This window comes from Oncorhynchus nerka, linkage group LG27 (assembly GCF_034236695.1).
Source record: "Oncorhynchus nerka isolate Pitt River linkage group LG27, Oner_Uvic_2.0, whole genome shotgun sequence".
Classification (NCBI taxonomy): domain Eukaryota; kingdom Metazoa; phylum Chordata; class Actinopteri; order Salmoniformes; family Salmonidae; genus Oncorhynchus; species Oncorhynchus nerka.
Window position 1 is genome coordinate 52,670,723 of NC_088422.1, and position 14,427 is coordinate 52,685,149.

The window sequence follows — 14,427 nt, forward strand, 5'->3', positions numbered from 1 at the left end:
TAAATCGTATTGTATGAGTGAGCCACGTTCTCAATAAGCAAAATATAGCCTAGGCCAGGGGTGTCAAACTCATTCCATGGAGGGCCGGCCGAGTATATGCTGGTTTTCGTTATTTCCTTTCAATGTGTCCAATTAAGACCTAGACACCCAGGTGAGGGGAGTTCCTAACTAATCAGTGACCTTGCCGCAAGCTCTGGACCATTACACCGGATCATCGCAGCTAGCTAGCTGCAACCGAGTGGCTAATGTTGGATAACACCTCTGTCCCGAAGAAAGCACCATTTAGCCTTGAGCTAGACTCGAGCTAGGCCAATCTCCCGCTAGCCGACAAAGTATTCTTGGGCTACAATACCTCTTTTGCCAATTGACCTGGACCCTTTAATGTCGACAAGGAAACACGCCGAGCCATCACGACTGGTCTGCCAACGTAATTGTCCGATGTGGTTTCAGCAGGCTTTTCCGTTGCGATGTCGCCGAAGACCCATTTGCTAGCCCCGGCCCGCTAGCTTTTTGAACGCTTTTTGAACGCTCACCTACCGTAGTAGCTCCCTGACTCACCTATTGCTGCTCATTGGACCCTATGATCACTCGGCTATACAGCTGATGCCTGCTGGACAGTTCACTAACACGGTACCTCATTTTGTTTATCTGTCGCTCCAGCCTCGAACTCAGGTCCTGTGTATACCTAACTGAACCTCTCTGCCCGTTCATCGCCATTTACCCATTGTTGTCTTAGCTCTCCCGATCAACATCTGTGATTGCTTTATGCCTCTCTCTAATGCCAAAATGTCTTGTCTACAGCTGTTTCTGCTAGTTCTTATTGTTTTATTTCACTGTAGTGCCCCCAGTCCCGCTCAACATGCCTTAGATAGCTCTTTTGTCCCACCTCCCACACATGCGGAGACCTCACCTGGCTTAACTGGTGCCATCAGAGATAAAACCTCTCTCATGGTCACTCAATGCCTAGGTTTACCTCCACTGTACTCACATCCTACCATACCCTTGTCTGTACATTTTGCCCTGAATCTCTTCTACCACGCCCAAAAATCTGCTCCTTTTATTCTCTGTTCCCAACGTACTAAACGACCAGTTCTTATAGCCGTACCCTTATCCTACTCCTCCTCAGTTCCTCTGGTGATGTAGAGGTTAACCCAGGCCCTGTAGCCCCCAGTACTACACCTCTCATTTGTTGACTTCTGTAACCGTAAAAGCCTTGGTTTCATGCATGTTAACATCAGAAGCCTCCTCCTTAAGTTTGTTTTATTCACTGCTTTAGCACACTCACCAACACTGATGTCCTAGCTGTGTCTGAATCCTGGCTTCGGGAGGCCACCACAAATTCAGAAATGTCCATCCCCCACGTCACCATTTTCCGTCAAGATAGAACTGCCAAAGAGGGTGGAGATGCAATCTACTGCAGAGAATAGCCTGCAGAGTTCTGTCATACTATCCAGGTCTGTGCCCAAACAGTTCGAGCTTCTACTTTTAAAAATCCACCTTTCCAGATATAAGTCCCTCACTGTTGCCGCTTGTTATAGATCCCCCTCAGCCCCCAGCTGTGCTCTGAACACCATATGTGAATTGATTGCTCCCCATCTATCTTCAGAGTTCATACTGTTAGGTGACCTAAACTGGGATATGCTTAACACCCCAGCTGTCCTACAATCTCAATCTCACACAAATTATCAAGGAACCTACCAGCTACAACCCTAAATCCGTAATCATGGGCACCCTCATAGATATCATCCTGACCAACTTGCCCTCTTTTTAATTTGTTTTATTTTATTTCAACATTATTTAACCAGGTAGGCTAGTTGAGAACAAGTTCTCATTTGCAACTGCGACCTGGCCAAGATAAAGCATAGCAATTCGACACATACAACAACACAGAGTTACACATGGAATTAACAAAACATAGTCAATTATACTGTAGAAAAAAATAAAACAAAGTCTATATACAGTGATGAGGTAAGATAAGTAAAAAATACACCTCTGTTGTCTTCAATCCAGGATCTCAGCGATCACTGCCTCATTGCCTGTGTCCGTAATGGGTTCGCGGTCAAATGGCCCCCCCTCATCACTGTTAAACTCTCCCTAAAACACTTCAGCGAACAGGTCTTTCTAACCAACCTGGCGCGGGTATCCTGGAAGGATATTGACCTCATCCCATCAGTAGAGGATGCCAGGTTGTTCTTTAAAGTGCTTTCCTCACCATCTTAAATAAGCATGCCCCATTCCAAAAATGTAGAACTAAGAACAGATATAGCCCTTGGTTCACTCCAGACTTGACTGCCCTTGACCAGCACAAAAACATCCTGTGGCGTACTACATTAACGTCGATTAGCCCCCGCGATATGCAACTTTTCAGGGAAGTCAGGAACCAATATACACAGTCAGTTAGGAAAGCCAAGGCTAGCTTTTTCAAACAGAAATTTGCATCCTGTAGCTCGAACTCCAAAATGTTCTGGGACACTGTAAAGTCCATGGAGAACACGAGCACCTCCTCCCTAGGAAATACTGTCACCACCGATAAATCTAGAATTTCAAGAAGCATTTTTTCCAAGACTGGCCATGCTTTACACCTGGCTACCCCTACCCCGGCCGGCAGCTCTGCAAACCTCGAAGCAACTTGCCCAAGGCCCCCCCCCGCTTCTCCTTCACCCAAATACAGACAGCAGATGTTCTGAAAGAGCTGCAAAATCTGGATCCCTACAAATCAGCTGGGCTAGACAATCTGGACCCTCTCTTTCTAAAATGATCTGCCAAAATTGTTGCAACCCCTTTTTCTAGCCTGTTCAACCTCTCTTTCGTATCGTCGGATCCCTAAAGATTGGAAAGCTGCCGTGGTCATCCCCTCTTCAACGGGGGTGACACTCTAGACCCAAACTGTTACAAACCTATATCCATCCTGCCCTGCCTTTCTGAAGTCTTCAAAAACCAAGTTAACAAACAGATCACCGACCATTTTCGAATCCCACCGTACCTTCTCCACTATGCAATCTGGTTTCCGAACTGGTCATGGGTGCACCTCAGCCACACTCAAGGTCCTAAACGATATCAAAACCGCCATCGATAAAATACAGTACTGTGCAGCCGTCTTCATTGACCTGGCCATGACTGCATCGCCGGGTTCAACAAACTACTTCTCAGACAGAGTTCCGTGTGTTTCAATCGGAGGGCCTGTTGTTCGGCCCTCTGGCAGTCTCTATGGGGGTGCTAAAGGGTTTAATTCTCAGGCCGAATCTTTTCTCTGTATATATCAATGATATCGCTCTTGCTGCTGTAATTATCTGATCCACCTCTACGCAGACGACACCATTCTGTATACTTCTGGCCCTTCTTTGGACACTGTGTAAACAAACCTCCAAACGAGCTTCAATGCCATATAACACTCCTTCTGTGGCCTCCAACTGCTTTTAAATGCTAGTAAAACTGAATGCATGCTCTTCAACCGATTGCTGCCCGCACCCGCCCACCCGACTAGCATCACTACTCTGGACGGTTCTGACTTAGAATATGTGGATAACTACAAATACCTAGGATTCTGGTTAGACTGTAAACTCTCCTTGCAGACTTACATTAAGCATCTCCAATCCAAAATTAAATCTAGAATCGGCTTCCTATTTCGCAACAAAGCCTCATTTACTCATGCTGCCAAACATACCCTAGTAAACTGACTATCCTACCGATCCTTTACTTCGGCAATATCATTTACAAAATCGCCTCCAACACTCTACTCAGCAAATTAGATGTAGTCTATCACAGTGCCATCCCTTTTGTCACCAAAGCCCCATATACTACCCACCACTGCGACTTGTATGCTCTCGTTGGCTGGTCCTCGCTACATATTGGTCACCAAACCCACTTGCTCCAGGTCATCTATAGGTCTTTGCTAGGTAAAGCCCCACCTTATCTCAGCTCACTGGTCACCATAGCAACACCCACCTGTAGCACATGCTCCAGCATGTGTATTTCACTGGTCATCCCCAAAGCCACCACCTACTTTGGCCGCCTTTCCTTCCAGTTCTCTGCTGCCAATGACTGGAACGAATTGCAAAAATCACTGACGCTGGAGACTTATATCTCCCTCACCAACTTTCAACATCTGCTATCTGAGCAGCTAACCGATTGCTGCAGCTGTACATAGTCCATCGGTAAATAGCCCACCCAATTTACCTACCTCATCCCCATACTGTTTATATTTATTTACTTTTCTGCTCTTTTGCACACCAGTATCTCTACCTGCACATGACCATCTGATCATTTATCACTCCAGTGTTAATCTGCAAAATTGTAATTATCCGCCTACCTCCTCATGCCTTTTGCACACAATGTATATAGACTCTTTTTTCACTGTGTTATTGACTTGTTTATTCCATGTGCAACTCTGTGTTGTCTGTTCACACTGCTATGCTTTATCTTGGCCAGGTCGCAGTTGTAAATGAGAACTTGTTCTCAACTAGCCTACCTGGTTAAATAAAGGTGAAATTAAAAAATTTAAAAACAGGTCTACTTATTCCAGGAGTAACCCTATTATCTCTATCATTCTGCCTAATAGTTCCACCAATCTGCCCTGCAGCCTCAGGATAAGAAACATTGAGTGATGTTATATCTTTGGGCCTCTAGCCTCATTCTGCACCTGGCATCCACCATATTCTGCACTGTGTCCCCCCACAATTACAACAGTTAGCGTTGACATTGTTCCCGCATTCACCATAATCATGTTCCCCTCCACACTTGGCACGTCTTTTCTTTCCTTTGAACAGAGCTGCTGCATGTCCCATTCTTTGGCATTTAAAACACCTTAATTGAGGTGGGACAAACGCTAACAGTGAAAGCCAGGAAGCCCATCTTCCTGGCTTTCACTTCTCTGCCCTTCTTTCTTACTGAGTAGCCTTTTGGCTTGAACCACTATGTCCCCCTCTACATTTGATATAATCTATGGACATAGATCGTGGAACCCCAGAAATGATCCCCGTTAGCCTAACCAAAGCTCCAAGGACATGACTTGTGATTTTATTCCCATTGAGACGTTTCATTTTCAGAATGAATCTTCCCTTGCTGAACATGATCAGCACAGAATACTAAAAGGTCTACCATTACCAATGAACTGGGCTAATGTGAATTCACCTACAGTGGGGCAAAAAAGTATTTAGTCAGCCACCAATTGTGCAAGTTCTCCCACTTAAAAAGATGAGAGAGGCCTGTAATTTTCATCCATGACAGACAAAATGAGAGGAAAAAAATCCAGAAAATCAATGAATGAATTAATGAATTTATTTGCAAATTATGGTGGAAAATAAGTATTTGGTCACCTACAAACAAGCAAGATTTCTGGCTCTACAGACCTGTAACTTCTTCTTTAAGAGGCTCCTCTGTCCATGTGCTCAGTGTGAACCTGCTTTCAGCTGTGAAGAGCACAGGGCGCCAGTGGCGAATTTGCCAATCTTGGTGTTCTCTGGCAAATGCCAAACGTCCTGCACGGTGTTGGGCTGTAAAGCACAACCCCCACCTGTGGACGTCGGGCCCTCATACCACCCTCATGGAGTCTGTTTCTGACCGGTTGAGCAGACACATGCACATTTGTGGCCTGCTGGAGGTCATTTTGCAGGGCTCTGGCAGTGCTCCTCCTTGCACAAAGGCGGAGGTAGCGGTCCTGCTGCTGGGTTGTTTCCCTCCTACGGCCTCCTCCACGTCTTCTGATGTACTGGCCTGTCTCCTGATAATTGTCATTCCCAGCTGATACAGATACTGTGCCTATCGGCATTTTGTCTAGTGGTAATGTGGCTATCTTGGCAAACATGTCCGAGTGGTCATACAGTACCTTCCTGTGTGGTGTCCCGTATACAACAGGATTTCCCTGATCCGGGTGCAGAATACACAGGGTTTTTCCCTCCCCATACTGACTGATACCATTCAATTCAATAATAATTTAAAAAGTCAATACAATTAAAAGTTGTCTATTAAAAAATGTATACCGAGTGTCAGGTCTCTCTCCATTCAGAGACATCAATATCAAGCCCATCTCTATACATGTTTCTGTGAACACATACACACATTGTCACTACCAACGGCAGTTAGGATAGGTAATATCTGACACACAAACAGGTGCTATGTTGAAGTTTGAACAGGTCAGATAAAACATTCCCAATTATGGCCTCCACATCAAACAACTGAGGCTGCCATCTGGCAAAAGCATCTCCAGTCCACATGAAGAAATAGGCAGAGTTGAGGCAGAGTTCATCAATGACATGTGGAATGAAAAGGCTGTTGCTATTGCTGGACATTTGTGCCCTACTGTATTATTAGTAATCATCTTATTGTAGATGTGTTGAGGGCCAGGTCTCACTGCATCTCATGCAACTGTGAACACAAACACACGGTCACTGTTCTATTACCAATTGCAGTTAAGGATAGGTGATATCTGACACAAACATATACCATGTTGAAGTTTAAACAGGTCAGATTTAACCTACTTAATTCTGTTCTCCCATCTGTGACCATTGGTAAGCAGGCAAGAGGTGAGTGTAACGGCTTTCTTCCTGGGAAGGAGAGGACCAAAGCACAGCGTGGTGAGTGTTCATCTTATTTAATTAATAATAAATCCAAACTGAACACTTCAATTTACAAAACAACGTGTGGAAACAGACCTATCTGGTGCATAGACACAAAGACAGGAAACAATCACCCACAAACCCCAACACCAAACAGGCTACCTAAATATGGTTCCCAATCAGAGACAATGACTAACACCTGCCTCTGATTGAGAACCATATCAGGCCAAACACAGAAACAGACAAACTAGACACACAACATAGAATGCCCACTCAGATCACACCCTGACCAAACAAAACATAGAAACATACAAAGCAAACTATGGTCAGGGTGTGACAGTAATGATGTAAGGGGTGCGTAACTGGTGGCAGGGAAGTCAGACGCAGGAGAGAAGAACTAGGTAGTAGCCGGAGAAGTTTAATAATACAACCAACAGCCTCAGAATACAAAATAAATGGGTACAAAACCAGTCACGCACCAGTCAAACATGTGCACAAGCACTTACAACAAACAATACCGCACAAAGACATGGGGGGGAACAGAGGGTTAAATACACAACAGGTAATGAAGGAATGAAAACCAGGTGTGTGAGAAAAGACAAAACAAATGGAAAATGGATCGGTGATGGCTAGAAGATCGGCTACGTCGGCCGCCGAACACCGCCCGAACAAGGAGAGGAACCGACTTCGGCAGAAGTCGTGTCAAATGATGACCAAAGTGCATAGATCTTATTATTATAAGGACCTTTTGCCAAAGCAATTGTTGTGAACTAACAAAGTAATGTTGACCTCATGGACATATAGCTGAGCATTACATAAATCTCATTGGGTGGCAGGTAGCTTAGTGGTTAAAGCTTTGGGCCAGTAACTGAAAGGTTGCTAGTTTGAATCCCTGAGCTGACAAGGTGAAAAATGTGTCGATCTGCCCTTGACCAAAGCACTTAACTCTAATTATTCCAGGATTGTTGTCAGTAATGGCTAATACCTAGCCTTGACCCCAGTCTCTCCGGGGTTGTTGTGACATTAAAAATTACATGTCTATCTCACATTTGTCCATTCAGTGAAACAGGACAAATATAAGAACCTCCTATTTGATAGAAATCAAGTGTTAATATCATGAGATTATTTTGCTTCGGGGTTTACCTTTTTGTAATGTGGCAAGGTGCAGTGTTGAGGATAATCTGTTACAATTATTTAGCAAATTATAGAATTATGAAAGGATACATTGCGCAACAGTTGCCATTTCGACGTTTGTGACGATCGGTCGATATTTCAAGCACGCGCCATATGCCAATATTAGAGTGCGATGTCATGTTCAGACTACAGCTACAGCAAATCCCCCCGTTACTGAAAGTGGATTGGACCAGCGGCGCGAGGGGGGGGGGGGGGCAACGAAAAACTAGCTTGCTATCAGTCACAGCAGCCTCAGCTTGTCCCCGTTGCCAGGCGCAGCTGCTGGACACAAATATTGTTAGGTGAAACTACTGCGTCGAGAACTTTCGATTTTTTTTGTAGCTTTTTGGTAATACAATTTAATGAAAAGGGAATACATTTGTCTGCTTTAATAAACTGTGGAAGGAAACTGATCATCTGGAAGAGGACAATTTTCAGGTGCGAGAGCGCTTTTTATGTTTTGTGTCCATATCAAATGTGTCTATCATGCATAGCCAGTATAGTCTGTCATATTATTTTGCAGGAGACTGACATTACATTTAGCTCAGAATTCTCATTCTGACATTGGGTGCGGATTGTGGTACCCAGTTTCGGATTAATGGGATACTGCTGCTTGTCATACAGGTCGCCGAGGCGCACATCATGCAGACATGTTACAAGAGCCTACAATAGGAGATGCAACAATTTATAGGTATAATTCACAAATTTTACATCACTCGTGTTACTATTTTTGACCTAATAAATAGACAATGGTAAGTCGATGTAAAGTCGTGAATCGTCGATGTACTGTTGTGCATGGGGGTGGATGGATTATGCGAGACATTTTCTATGCTTTTACATAACAACATAAGCGATGGAGAGATCGGTACAGGTCCCATTCAATGGTTAGCCAGGCTCTTGAAATAATGTTATGAAGCAGCTAGAAAGCTTCAGCTTTTAACCGAGCTTGTATCCCGGGCCATGCCTTCTTGCTCTAAATCATTCAATTGCCTTTTTATAAAAGCATATAGCTGATTTGATATGTATGCATTACCTTATACACTACATGACCAAAAGTATGTTGACACCTGCCCATCGAACATCTCAGTCCAAAATCATGGGCATTAGTTGGTCCCCCCTTTGCTGCTGTAACAGCCCTCTACTGGGAAGGCTTTCCACTAGATGTTGTAACATTGCTTCAGGGACTTGCTTCTATTCAGCCACAAGAGAATTAGTGAGGTCAGGCACTGATGTTGGGCCATTTGGCCTGGCTCGCTTTCAGCATTCCAAATCATCCCAAAGGTGCTCAATGGGGTTGAGATCAGGGCTCTGTGCAGGTTAGTCAAGTTTTTTAAACCATTATTTAACTAGGCAAGTCAGTTAAGAACAAATTCTTATTTACAATGACAGCCTACTCCTAACCCAGACGACACTGGGCCAATTGTGCACCGCTCTATGGGACTCCCAATCACGGCAAGTTGTGATCCAGCCTGGAATTTAATCAGGGTCTGTAGTGACACCTCTAGCACTGAGATGCAGTATCTTAGACCATTGTGCCACTCAGGAGCCCAAGTTCTTCCACACCGGTCTCGACAAACCCTTGCTGTATGAACCTCACTTTGTGCACAGGGGCATGTCATATTGAAACAGGAAAGGGCTTTTCCCAAACTGTTGCTGCAAGTTGGAAGCACAGAATCGTCTAGAAAGTGAATGTATGCTGTAGCGTTAAGATACAGTTGGCACTATGCATTCGGGCAGGTACTGTAGCATTCTTCTTGCATCCACCAAACCCAGATTCTTCCATCTTCATCAATCCATAGAATGCATTTCCACTGCTCCAATGGCGGTGAGCTTCACACCACTCCAGCCGGCACTTGGCATTGCACATGGTGATCTTATGCTTATGTGCGGCTGCTCGGCCATGGAAACTAGTTTCATGAAGCTCCCGAAGAACAGGTATTGTGCTGACATTGCTTCCAGAGGCAGTTTGGAACTAGTGTTGCAGCTGAGGACAGGCGATTTGAATGCGCTTCAGCACTCTGCAGTCCCATTCTGTGAGCTTGTGTGGCCTACCATTTCACGGCTGAGCCGTTGTTGCTCCTAGACGTTTACACTTCACAATAACAGAACTTACAGTTGACCGGCGCAGCTCTAGCAGGGGAGAAATTTGATGAACTGTTGGAAAGGTGGCAACTTATGACGGTGCCATGTTGAAAGTCACTGAGCTCTTCAGTAAGGCCATTCTACTGCCAATGTCTGTCTATGGAGATTGCATGGCTGTGTCCTCGATTTTATACACTTGTCAGCAACTGGTGTGGCTGAAATAGCCGAATCCAATACATACTATACTATATATACAAAAGTATGTGGACACCCCTTCAAATGAGTGGATTCGGCTATTTCAGCCACACCCGTTGCATTGCACTTATTTCAGAGCAGTTTCAGTTCCATAACATGTTAGATGTGTTTTATTTCATGGCCCTGCTCCAAAATCATCTCTCCATAGAGGCCTAGAGGTAGTTCTGAGTGATAAACCAACATTTAGTTTTTGCGTTATTAAACAACTAATTGACCGACATTGGTAAAAAAAAAAATTGTGAGCCCAACGCGCCTTTTCTCTCGAGAGAAATCAAATAATTCACAAGAGAAATCAACTCAAGAACTATGTGGGATGCTGGGCTGAAGGGAGTTGTAGTTTTCATTAAGCAAATATTCAACCTTGTGCTTGTTTTTTCCGGCTCAGGCAGAGATGAATACACTTTTACGCCTGCAATGTTAGATACACATAAACCGCATGAGAGAGGAATGTGGACAACATAACGACTAGAGAGCGGGATAGAGACAGTTCGTGAAAGTATGCCTCATCTTCTTTGAAGAACTAGAATAAAGATTTCTCCAGACAGCTCTGCAGCTAGCCTAGCTAAATAGGATGACAGAACAGTATGGAGAGTAAAGTCATCATCTCATCTCTGCTAATCTTTGCAGAGATGAGATGATGACTATAAAAACTGAGTACGCTGAACAAAAATATAAACCAGGGCAAGGTGACCGGAAACATGACCGAATACAAACAGTGTCGCTATTCCCTCCGCAAGGCAATCAAACAAGCTAAGCGTCAGTATAAAGACAAAGTAGTCGCAATTCAACGGCTCAGACACAAGAGGTATGTGGCAGGGTCTACAGTCAATCACGGATTACAAAAAGAAAAACCAGCCCCGTCGCGGACCAGGCAGGATGTTTTGCTCCCAGATAGACTAATTAACGTTTTTGCCCGCTTTGAGGACAATACAGTGCCACTGACACGGCCCGCTACCAAAACCTGCGGGCTCTCCTTCACTGCAGCCGAGTGAGTAAAACATTTAAACGTGTTAACCCTCGCAAGTCTGCAGGCCCAGACGGCATCCCCAGCCGCGTGCTCAGTGCGTGCGCAGACCAGCTGGCTGGTGTGTTTACGGACATATTCAATCAATCCTTATCCCAGTCTGCTGTTCCCACATGCTTCAAGAGGGCCACCATTGTTCCTGTTCCCAAGAAAGCTAAGTTAACTGAGCTAAACGACTCCCGCCCCGTAACACTCACTTCAGTAATCATGAAGTACTTTGAGAGACTAGTCAAGGACCATATCACCTCCACCCTACCTGACACCCTAGACCCACTCCAATTTGCTTACCGCCCCAATAGGTCCACAGACGACGCAATCGCAACCACACTGCACACTGCCCTAACCCATCTGGACAAGAGGAATACCTATGTGAGAATGCTGTTCATTGACTACAGCTCAGCATTTAACACCATAGTACCCTCCAAACTCGTCATCAAGCTCGAGACCTTGGGTCTCGACCCCGCCCTGTGCAACTGGGTACCGGACGTCCGGACGGGCCGCCCCCAGGTGGTGAGGGTAGGTAACAACATCTCCACCCTTCTGATCCTCAAGTGTGCGTTCTGAGCCCTCTCCTGTACTCCCTGTTCACCCACGACTGCGTGGCCATGCATGCCTCCAACTCAATCATCAAGTTTGCGGACGACACTACAGTGTTAGGCTTGATTACCAACAACGACGAGATGGCCTACAGGGAGGAGGTGAGGGCCCTCGGAGTGTGGTGTCAGGAAAATAACCTCACACTCAACGTCAACAAAACAAAGGAGATGATTGTGGACTTCAGGAAACAGCAGAGGGAGCACACCCCTATCCACATCGACGGGACAGTAGTGGAGAGGGTAGTAAGTTAAGTTCCTCGGCGTACACATCACTGACAAACTGAATTGGTCCACCCACACAGACAGTGTTGTGAAGAAGGCGCAGCAGCGCCTCTTCAACCTCAGGAGGCTGAAGATATTCGGCTTGTCACCAAAAGCACTCAAACTTCTACAGATGCGAGAGCATCCTGTTGGGCTGTATGACCGCCTGGTACGGCAACTGCTCCGCCCATCACCGGGGGCAAACTACCCGCCCTCCAGGACACTGACACCACCCGATGTGACAGGAAGGCCATAAAGATCATCAAGGACAACAACCACCCGAGCCACTGCCTGTTCACCCCGCTATCATCCAGAAGGCGAGGTCAGTACAGGTGCATCAAAGCAGGGACCGAGAGATTGAAAAACAGCTTTTATCTCAAGGCCATCAGACTGTTAAACAGCCACCACTAACACTGAGTGGCTGCTGCCAATATACTGACTCAACTCCAGCCATTTTAATAATGGAAATTGATGTAAAAATGTATCACTAGCCACTTTAAACAATGCCACTTAATATAATGTTTACATACCCTACATTACTCATCTCATATGTATATGTACAGTGGGGCAAAAACGTATTTAGTCAGCCACCAATTGTGCAAATTTTTAATGAATTTATTTGCAAATTATGGTGGAAAATAAGTATTTGGTCACCTACAAACAAGCAACATTTCTGGCTCTCACAGACCTGTAACTTCTTCTTTAAGAGGCTCCTCTGTCCTCCACTCGTTACCTGTATTAATGGCACCTGTTTGAACTTGTTATCAGTATAAAAGACACCTCTTTTTATTGATTTTTTTTCTCATTTTGTCTGTCATAGTTGAAGTGTACCTATGATGAAAATTACAGGCCTCTCTCTTATTTCTAAGTGGGAGAACTTGCACAATTGGTGGCTGACTAAATACTTTTTTGCTCCACTGTATATACTGTACTCATTTAAACTGCTGCATCTACTGCATCTTGCCATTATGTAATGCATGTATCACTAGCCACTTTAAACTATGCCACTATGTTTATATACCCTACATCACTCATCTCATATGTATATACTGTACTCTACACCATCTACTGCATCTTGCCTATGTCGTTCTGTACTATCACTCATTCATATATCTTTATGTACATATTCTTTATCCCTTTACACTTGTGTGTATAAGGTAGTAGTTGTGGAATTGTTTGGTTAGATTACTCGTTGGTTATTACTGCATTGTCAGAACTAGAAGCACAAGCATTTCGTACACTCGCATTAACATCTGCTAACCATGTGTATGTGACAAATACAATTTGATTTGATTTAAACGCCATGCAATAAAATGCAAATGAATTACTTAAAAATCATACAATGTGATTTTCTGCATTTTTGTTTTTGATTCCGTCTGTCACAGTTGAAGTGTACCTATGATAAAAATTACAGACCTCTACATGCTTTGTAAGTGGGAAAACCTGCAAAATCGGCAGTGTATCAAATACTTGTTCTCCCCAATGTATCTGTAGCTAACACTTTCAGAACAGACACCTAGCTAGTTGGCTTGCTAACTTTCATTGACTGAATGCTCAATTTCTAGACAGCTTTTTCTAGCCCAGCTAGCTAGCTATCCTCTCCCAGGTTTGGCACATCTTAAGTCCCTCACTGCAAACAATATTGAATACTGTTTTATGCATAGTTTCCACAATCTTCCTGTAAAAGTGACTTTATTATTGTTGGTATTACCATGCAGTTAGCTTAATAACCTTGTTTGCTGTTAGTCAAAGTTATCCAAAAAGCTAGCTAACACAGTACGATCCGATGCCCATGTCAAAACTACTGTAATATTTAACACAGCTAGAACTTGCTCACTGAATGAACACGAAAACATGTGCAAGTGGGTTTTTGACTTAACTATACAGATTTATTTTATTCTAGCTAACTGCTTTGTTAATGTGGATATAATGCATTTAACAGTAGATCCGATGCCCCTGCCCATGTGAAAATCACTAATGTAGCATACAGCTGAACGAGCTCAAAAAAGTGTATTTTTGACCGGACTATATAGGCTTGTTAACATGATTGTGAGGATTTTATTATTGTTCCCTCTCAAATTGGTAGTATTAGCTTATAGTTTGTTCACTTCTTGATTAGTCTTTATTAAAAAGCCATGAACAGTAGGCGCGCGGACGCATTCCCATGACGTTGTTTCAATATGGTTGCGGCCACATCTATCTAAGCTGGTACTAGGCACTCAACGTCTAATATTATGTTGTAAAAGTATTTCATAATGTCACGTTCAACAAGGTTACCTAGCATCGACATGTAAAACAATGTTATAGGTTGATTTGAGTGTTTCAGTTCACGTTATGTGTATGATCTTATTCTTAGTATCTCAGACATATTTGCTTGACTAGTTATAGCCATAGAACCTGGTTGGTTAGCTACCTGCATTCATTCAGGGTAGTAATGTCATGAGTTGTGATTATTGTCCATTGTTTAGCTAGCTAGCTACAT

At 44.0% G+C, this 14,427-nt stretch overlaps 1 protein-coding gene and 1 long non-coding RNA gene across 6 annotated transcripts in view; one reads left to right on the top strand and one right to left on the bottom strand.

The window, feature by feature from the left end:
• LOC115111991 (dematin) overlaps positions 1–14,427 on the top strand; it is a 294,338-nt gene that overhangs the window by 186,336 nt on the left and 93,575 nt on the right. For 2 of the 5 annotated variants that reach the window (XM_065011778.1, XM_065011779.1), the window contains exon 1: positions 7,976–8,165. The exons of 1 other annotated variant lie outside the window; for it this stretch is intronic. The gene's annotated coding sequence lies outside the window, so the exon portion shown is untranslated. Of the gene's footprint in view, positions 1–7,975; positions 8,166–14,427 lie in introns of those variants that run through there. 2 more of the 5 variants (XM_029638606.2, XM_029638609.2) reach the window with 1 other exon arrangement.
• LOC135565210 (uncharacterized) lies at positions 5,262–7,083 on the bottom strand. Its single transcript, XR_010461388.1, has 2 exons — positions 6,477–7,083; positions 5,262–6,363 (listed from the first exon to the last, which is right to left on the bottom strand). It is a non-coding gene; the product is annotated as an uncharacterized LOC135565210 (long non-coding RNA).